The sequence below is a fragment of the Miscanthus floridulus genome, chromosome 16 (genome assembly GCF_019320115.1).
Source record: "Miscanthus floridulus cultivar M001 chromosome 16, ASM1932011v1, whole genome shotgun sequence".
Classification (NCBI taxonomy): domain Eukaryota; kingdom Viridiplantae; phylum Streptophyta; class Magnoliopsida; order Poales; family Poaceae; genus Miscanthus; species Miscanthus floridulus.
The window spans coordinates 114,468,250-114,478,006 of record NC_089595.1 but is presented as its reverse complement, the minus strand read 5'-3'; positions in this window follow the sequence as shown (position 1 = coordinate 114,478,006).

Sequence of the window (9,757 nt, the reverse complement as noted above, 5' to 3'; positions counted from 1 at the left end):
TGCTTTAAAATGCTTGTTCACTAAGAAAGATGCTAAACCACGACTTATAAGATGGATTTTGGTACTCCAAGAATTTGATTTAGAAATAAATGATAAAAAGGTCGTAGAAAATTTTGTTGTTGATCACTTGTCCAGAATGCAGTTTGAAAATCCACAGGAATTGCCCATCAACGATTCACTTCGGGACGACATGCTCTTCAAGATTACAAAATCCAACCCTTGGTACGCAAATATTGTCAATTTTATGGTTGTAGGATTTGTACCACCAGGGAAGAACAAAAGGAAGCTCATCTACGAAGTCATCTCCACATATGGGATGAGTCGTACCTCTTCAGAGTCTATTCTGATGGCCTACTCAGAAGATGTGTACCGGTAGAAGAAGACATCAAGATCATAGAACGATGCCACTCATCACCATATGGAGGACATTATGGTGCATTCTGCACTCACTCAAAGATCTAGCAAAGTGGATTCTTCTAGCCAACCATGTATGAAGACACGAAGGACTTCATTAGGAGGTGTGGAGCGTGTTAGAGGCATGAAAACATCAATTTAAGAGATGCCATGCCACTCACCAACAACCTCCAGATCAAACTCTTCGATGTCTAGGGAATTAACTACATAGGACCGTTTCCAAAGTCAAAGAACTATGAATATATCTTGATGATAGTTGACTATGTCTCCAAGTGGGTTGAAGCCATGCCATGTAAAGCTGCTAATGCGAAGAACTCTAAGAAGATGTTTGAAGAGATAATATTTCCACGATTCAGAGTTTTGAGAATGGTGATTAGTGATGGAGGCACTCACTTCACTAACAAAAACTTTCACAAGTACTTGTTAAGACATGGGATCCATCACAATGTCGCTACTCCATATCACCCTCAGACAAGTGGCCAAGCAGAAATGTTGAACAAATAAATCAAGAATATTCTACAGAAGACGGTCAATGAGATGGGGACTGCATGGAAGGATAGACTACCCGATGCACTATGGGATTATAGAATAGCTTATAAAACACCACTTGGGATGTCACCCTACCAACTTGTCTACGGGAAGACCTATCATCTACATGTTGAGCTAGAATTCAAAGCTTACTGGGCTATAAAACGATGGAAAATGGAAGCTGCTGAAACCAAGAGGAAGATGCAACTCTCTGAGCTTGATGAATGGCGTGAAAAAGCATAGCACAACGCCAAGATATATAAAGAGAGAACAAAGAGATGGCATGACAAGAGGATAAAGAAGAAGGAGTTCGCTCCAGGAGATAAGGTATTACTTTTTAATTCTAGGGTAAAATTATTTGGGCACGGAAAACTTCAGAGCAAATGGGAAGGACCTTTCAAGGTTATAAGCACCTTGTCGCATGGAGTGGTAACACTTCAAAATGACAAAGGTACGTTATTCAAGGTAAATGGTCACCGTCTTAAGATCTTTCTAGAACCTAAAAAAACACCTGAGGATTTGGATGAGGTAGATTTTCTTATTTTTCCATAGATTTACACCACTGCTCTCCTCTTTACGTTTCATAACATGAGAATATCTTTTTCGGGACTAGTTAGGGATTAGAAACCACCAAGAGAAAAAACCCCCACAAGGAGATGATGTGTGGGGTCGATCGGCTCCACCTCTTGGCCGGCCGGCCCACCTGTTAGCCCCCTCGCCTCCGGTCAATTCTCTCATGTATTCTAGAACCTTCCCCTATGCTATCCCATAGTTTTTCGCCACATTCATTTTTTCTTTGTTATGAAACCCTAATAGGATAAGATCTTGACCCCAGCTGTAAGTTTTTCCCCTATATAAACAAGCCCCTACATGCCTCTGTAGCCATTCCATTAAAGCCTTTCACCTCTAGTGGCACCAAAGCTCTCCACCTCTCAAGTTCCAATGGACAGTAGAGAGATCGTTCCCTATGGAGTTGACGAACCCATACCTCTAAGCATCATCCTACCACGAGAAGTAGCTCCTATCTCCTCCAACCAATCCTACTTCACCCAAGCCATTCACCGTCGGGTGATTGCTCTGCCACCACCATGTCTACTTCTTCAAGGCAAACGAGATGTTGACCGGGGTGAAGACTAATAAGTTTGGAGATGTCACGTGCATGAAGTACAAGTTAGTCATGCCTCGCTTGACCATTGATGGCATTCATGCTACTACTGAACAAGTCAAGGTCGTGCCACCAAAGGAGAAGGCGAAGAGGGCGCCACCCTCTATTCTAGAGAATGATGAGAAGCGCCAATGACCGACTGATGCTATGCTACATGACAAGATCAAAACTGTCACTGACTATACCCACGCTCTGTAGTTTAGGATAGATAAGGAGCATGTTTATCGCAAGAACCTAGAATATGAGCTTACTATCTTAAGCCGCCATGTTGTCAACAAAGAGAAGTATGAGAGTTAAAATTAGGTTGTAGACGATAGGGCGAGTTTAGGTCAATGTTTAGGTCATTTGCTTAGCTCAGAAGTTAGAGTAATTGAAGTTTGTGTTAGCTAGTTGAAAGTTTGTGTTTAGGTTGGATTGTGTAATAAAGTGCCCTATCAATAAATTTTGTTATTACTATCTGCTCTCTATTTCTTTTGTATATGTGTTTTGTCTCCACATGTTGTGCATAAAGGTAAACAGGAAGCAAGTGTGGGGGAAGCACACCGCGACAATGAGATCCGATCATGAAAATCGTGAAATTTAGAAAATAATGGACCAAGAACCACGCTTGCCTCGCGCTTCGTCCACGGTCAGGTTTGAGTCCAATATGTTCTATTTTTACCTATCTCGCTTTCTGTTTCAAACTGAATTAAAAATCCTATGATAAATAACTATTAAAACTAAGAAAAAGATTATTTCAGTCATAACTAAAGTATAGACTCACATAATACTTTTTCTAGAAATCTTGCTATTGTTGGGAACTTAGTATTAGGGACCCCATGTTACTTAAGTTGTTGTGGAATCATATATAGTAGAATAATGAGAACTTGACTCCTGATGTCTCGTTATTGAAGAATTTTTCAAAATAAAAAAGATAGCTACACCTCTCCTTTGTGGTAAAGCAATATCCTACTAGAGTCATACATGATATAATAGAACCTTCTACATATACTACTTGTTATTATATTGAGTTTGGTTAAACTTTGTGACCCTTGTTGAGAAATTTATCATGCTTCTAAGATCAAGATCACATACACTTTACATATATTTGTTGCTCCTACACTAGGGGTACGCAACAACATGTTTTCCATCCATCCAAAAATGTTCTACTCCTACGTTGGGAATAGACACAAAAATATGTTTGATAGGATAAATGCTCTAAGTTCTGGTAAATGTCTCTCTTAAAAAGTTTCAATTGCAGAAGAAGAAGCATGGGCTATGCAAGAGTTATTCATAAAAGAAAGAAAATAAAAAAGAATTGAAAAAATGGACAAGTGTCCAAGATATTAAAAACAAGGGGTACTCAGATGCCCGCCTGAAAAAAGAGAAAGAAGACTAATATAGCCCATGATCTCTTGAAAGTGTTTCAAAGTTTCAATAAGAGAGATATGTTTCAAGGAGCATAGTAGAATTAGGTTAGCCACCATATACATATCCACACACATGCATATCTTAATCTAAGAGTGTGATATTTTTCTCTTCGGATCCTTGTTTTGACTTTACAATTATGCAATGCAAGTATATTCTCGTTTTTATCCTTACCTGAGCTCCACATAAGCCTTTAGAAGTAGGTAAAAAGAAGGAAAAAACATCAATGCCTTGGTAAGGATAAAAAAATACCATATATATTGAGTGATTTGAAAGTACTACAAAAGGAGAAGGTAAGCTATGTTTTGTTTTCACAAATCTTAAAATGTTTCTCCAATTGACTTGACTAAAGGAAGATGGTGATCTGTTTCAACCTGTTCTATTCTTTAACCGCTCAAAGTTTCATGGTAGACACTTTGAATCCTACAGAGCATGTATGACTGAGAATAGTTTTATGCTGATGTCTTGTCCCAAGGTTATGTCTTAAGTAATCCATCCTTTTATCGAGGACGGGTAAAAGCCTAAGTGTGGGGGAGTTTGTTAATGGTAGTTAAACCATCAATACTCTGGGCATAAATGACTAAAATGGATCACCAACATAGACTTAGGGATTTAAACTAATAATTTCTATGAATTTTGGTGAATCTATGTTTTTAGCATGATTTAATCAGAAAATCGCCAAGGAGGGCGTATTCATCAAAGGAAATCATGTTTATCCACGACGATACCTACGTGGGAAGACTCTAGAAGGCTCTAGAAGGAAATCACCGAAGCAGGCCATGTGTCCATGACATGTGGGGTCAATCGGTCCCACTGTCAGGCTAGCCCATCTATGGGCCCCACCAGTCAGTCCCTCCTTTGAATGTCGGTTCTCTACCGTCTTAGGCTTTGCATCTATGCCATCCTTTTAAGTCGGTTTGATCCGAGGGTCCAGAATGCTTAAAGGCCCCTATATATACCTGCCTGTACCCCCCTCTCTATGGTATCATGTATTTGATCCTGAGAGGCTAAAGGTCAGAAACCCTAATTCATATTTCCACTAGGATCAAAGCTAGCAGTCAAGAGAAGATTAATCCTTAATAGGATCTAGTCATATATTAGAGATAGAGAGAGAGTGTGAGGGAAGAGTTTTGGAGGAGTCTTGGCCTATCGGTGCTCTCTCTATGGTTTGTATCCTGACGAAATTAAGTTCTTCTTAAGCTTGCTTCTAAGATTCTCTGGTAATCGACTTCTAATTCAAGTAAACATCTTATTCATATTATTCTTTAGGTTTGCGACTCTCTTTTTTAGTAGTTTAATCCTTGTAGCTCCTAGGTTAAAGTAGTATTCATAGTATAAGTGTGGTGCTTAGACTCGGTTACTCGTGGATGTACCATATATTTCGGATTGGTGTTAGCTCGTGAGGCTGACTCTTATAGCCACGTTGAATCCTTTGTAGTCCACCTCTCATTTGTAGGCCTAGAGACAAAACTGGGGGTGGACAGCAGGGGCCATGGCCCCCCATGTGGCAAAAAAATTTTAGAACCCCCCTCCACGAGTCAGTGGCCCAGGCCATCAATGGAAGTAGAAAGGTCGCGTACGAAGCGCATCGCATCGCATGACTCGCCAGTTGCCGCTAGCGTCCCTTCTAGTTCCCGTGCGGTCACGCGAGCAGCGATTCATCACTTAGCAGCTCGCGTCCCGTCCAGTTGCCCATTAATGGAAGTAGAGCTGCAGACTGCAGCCATCGCTAGATCTTCAAGACTGGCCTGATTGTCACCCATCGGAGAGCAGAGGAGCAGGCGAGCGCCGAGCACTAGCAGGCAGCAGTCGAGCATCACTAGCAGTGAGCGAACGCCGAACGAGCAAGTCTGCACTGTAGGTGAAAGCAACGACGTAAGTATAATTTATATGATGCAATTTCTATTTTTTAATTGCTAATTTGCAATGATCATCCGTTCAAATTTTTTATTCAGTTTTATTATGCAAATTTAGGTAGAAAATAATGCCCCCTAAAAGGAAAATTGATTTCTATGCCATGAAAATGCGCAAAGTGAGGCTCAAATGAACAAAAAAAGTTAGTTTCTTTTATCCTCTTTTCTAAAAGAGTCACTTCTATGTGTTGTCACAACAAATATTATGATTATATATATATATATATATACATTTTACCGGTTCTCATATTTTGTCCGGCCAGAGTGGCCCCTCTTTTTATTTTGCTAGTTCCGCCATTGTGTAGGCCTAGTAGGACCTTGTTGCTATAGGAAACATACTCTGCCTATGTTTTCTTTAGTAATATCCCCATAATTGAACAATAGAAGATAAAGCTTACCAAAGTTAGAACTAGAAGACTTTTATGATCTCCTTTACACTCCTATTCCTATATCTAAGCCTTGATTGTGAAGTTGGATTAAGTTAGATTTAGTTATTCTCACAACGTTTCCTTGAGTTCGATATAAAACTAGGATACTTCCGGTGAAGTGCTACATTGGTATAATATTCGTGCGCTTATAGATTATTCTGTGTGCGTTAATATTTACCAACAAGCATTTCTAGCGCCGTTGCCGGAGAAACAGTTGCTGAGTTAACTTCGAACCTAACTTAACCTTGTATCATTATTATTTTATCTTTTACCTTTTATTCTTTTCTTTTCACTATGGATTCAAAATCCATTTCTATCTACCAATACGCTGCACCTACGAGCGCACGTCTTGATTCCAAAACCCTTCTCAGACATTTCTTAGTCCAAAATAATAGTTGTCCTTGATCCAATATAAATGTAATCACTTTTCTTATCCAAATGCCATGAATTGCTCTCTATTTTCCAAATATATGGCATATGAAAGATTTTGATCACTTGAGAGAGATTTAGTGAGATATAGGGGTTTATGGACTTAAGAGAACCATGTCATGAGTGATTAGCGAGTCAATCAATCAAGGAGAGCTATAATCACCACATGACAAGGCTAGGTCACTAAGACCAAGAATTAAATAAATTTTCAAATCCATACCACCTACACATACTAGTTAGTGATTTTGAAAAACATCTATTCTATATCACACAAATGCACACTCTAGCATATAAAGGTCCTTAGATACACTTACAACGCATAAATGTAAATACATACCTTTTCCTTGAGCCCACAAAGATTTCCACCAAGACAATACATGATATGATCATCATTATGCTCACTTTACCTCTCAAACGATTATGTTAGTCTTGAAATCAATTTTCATCTAAAGGACTACAAAGAATGCTCGATGAAAATGTTAGTCCACGATGGTACAAAATAGAAATGTGAGTTCCCCTCAATAAGTGCCACAAGTAATTTGAATAACTTGCCACAAGCACTTTATTCGATTATGAATATGAGAGAATCAATTTTCCATTTTGACCAATCACAAGGTAAAATGCCATATTTAGATTGAGTTCAAGAAATACTCACAAACCACTTTGGATAAATGAATCACAAGATTCTGAGTAAATTGAGAATATATGCATTCATATGGATCAATAACTCAGTTACAATAGAATTTGATGTTCTGTCCCCTGCTATATCGGCATACTAAACACGTTCGGTATATGCAGGACAGAACCAAAACCAGTGAAGTTTTGCTTGTGATTCTTCGTTAGGCTTTAGTACTTCATGTATACCTACATCTCAACAAATAAAATGCTCTTCTAGAGAGCCATTAAGAGCACCACATAGCAAATACTAGCATTCTTAAAAGAGACTAGTTAGCCACTTTCAATCTTTCACAAATATGACTATTTGTGATCTATTGAGCAAGTTACAAGCAAAAGTGGCTATCCTATAAGGTTTAGGTACTCGTTCCCAATGTTGAGAATAAAGTAGATGATATGATCAATTATTATTCTTTAGGTCAACCAAATAAGAGATCCGCTGCAGCATGCCCTAGAGCGCCTCCCAGCTCACCACCGCCACCCAGCGTAGCCGCTTAGGTCAGGGATTGCGATCGACCCTCTAGGTAAGTCCGCGCGAACCCTAGATGGCCGGCGTGACTGCTCGGTGCCCATGCTCGTCGCGCGTCCTGCTTCAGGGACATGCGTGGGGAAATTAGGAAGAAGCCGGGGGTGAAATGAATTAGTAAACAAAAGGCGACGTAGTTTTAGAAAAGATCAGGGTCTCTTTTTCAAAAAAGCCATGTGAACGCGGACTCCTCGCTTTGGGCCGTTGCTAGGCTGGCCTGCTGCACGCGCCCGCGTCCCGCGTTGGGCCAGGCTGGGCTGCTGGGCCGAATGGTTGCCACCGGCCCTTTTTGTTTCCTAAAGCATTTTCTAATTTAGTTTCTAAGGTAAACCTATAAATTCAATATAAAATTATGTAGTTAATCAAAAATTGTGAAACTAATTTTTGTTAGGTTCCCAAAATCATGATATATCTGCTAGTATATTTTGTTCACATAGTTTTATAATATTTTTAGGAGTTATCTAATTAATTTGAGATGCTTAATATTGTAAGATATAAACTTATAGGAATTTTTGTGATAAATTGATGATAGAATTAGCTCTGAAACTTTCACGTTAAATTTCTAACATTATTAGGTGCTCACTGTAATTTTTGTAGCTTCATAATAATTAGTTTGCTAAGATAGCTAAATGAGCCCTAGTTCAAAAATTTATATTTAATCAATAAAATGCCAAAACACCTTTGAGATTGTAGGACTAAAACATTTTTCCAGAAACAAAGCCTTACTTGACGACGTGGATATGTAGCCTAGTACGTTAGTTGTTAGTTTGAGAGACGTAATCGTATTTCTAAGAGTTTCAATTGCCGTTGATTATTTACGTCTCTGCGTTGCGTCCACGTATATCATAATAAGAACAACGATGGATCGTGGAGATGATCAGAGTAGCAGAAAGGATGGTGTTTTGATGATCGTGTCACCATGATAGAATGGTAACTTTTTGTTATATCTTACCTAGGCTAGCCTCGATGCATAATCCCTATATTCTGAACTTTATTTTATGCTTGTGCATTAAGTTTTAAGAAGTTGAATGAAACCACTTGCATATATACATCCTTATCCTATGAGTCCTACTAGTATGTCAGAATCATGTAGATTGCTCTGATATAGAACCCGATAGAAGTCGAGTGATTACCTGTCACTCGCGAGAGATAGAAAAAATGTTATGTTGTTATTATATTACTATCATATAAAATATATATAAATGATAATTGGGGATCGGACGGAATGGTAGTTTGGATCTGGACTTGGTTAAGCATTCGAGCGAGGCTCGGATTGCACTTGTTCTGCCTGTGTCGATTGAGGACCGTCCGTTGTTGTGGATGGTAGTCAGGTCACAGACTTATTATGCTGAGCACATACTTGCTTATGGGAGTGAGAAGGCTCGTTACGCTCTTGTCATGGGTTCCAGCTCTTTTAGGACCGACTGATTGGGGGCGGGGAAACGTGGAGGTCTAAGCACCATGCTGAGACCGGGTCTCAAGTATGGGGGCTTGGAGTCCAAGTTTAGACGGGGACCTAGACCCCTTGACAGGAGTGGAACGGGTTGGTCTTGTTTGTGTCTAGGATACAAGCGAGACGTGTGCTTCGGGGTACACAGCTAGGATACATTGATTCGCGAATCGCTGTTTCTGTGAGACGGTAACGACTTAGCTATGGTTTAGCACCGTAGTAAGAACTGAAACTTGAAAGATGATAAAATGGTTCTGATTGCTTACCACCTGCTCGAAAGTAGCATAGGTGCCTACATAGAATGGATAGTTAATGAACCAATGATGACTGCTAATAAAATTTTTAAAAAAGGACACACGTTTAGTAATGCTTCCGCAGATGTAATAACCCACAAGCCAAATAAGCCTTGCATATCCTTGGAGTCTTTTATTTTTCTCCTATCGGGTAAGTCTTGCTGAGTACAATCGAGTACTCAGGGTTTTATTCCCCATGTTGCAGGTGACCGAGAAATGATAGACGACTTTTCTGTGTGGAAACCTTCTGGTGGGCTCAGCGAGGATTTTCTTACGTTGCTGACGTAGAGTTTATTCAAAATTTTCACAAAATGTTTTTGCAAAGAAAAAGACTTATAGCTTGTTATCATTCTATGTACATAAATGTTTCTCATGTTAGCGCTTAAACTTGTCGTTATATACATTTTCGCTGAAAACTCTGATAACATTGTTATATTCTGTTGTTATAATCAATTGAGGTAATATTCTGCTATTGGAATAACGTGATGTAAGAAATTACCTAAAAATGTTGTAAGCTCTATTCTCTCAT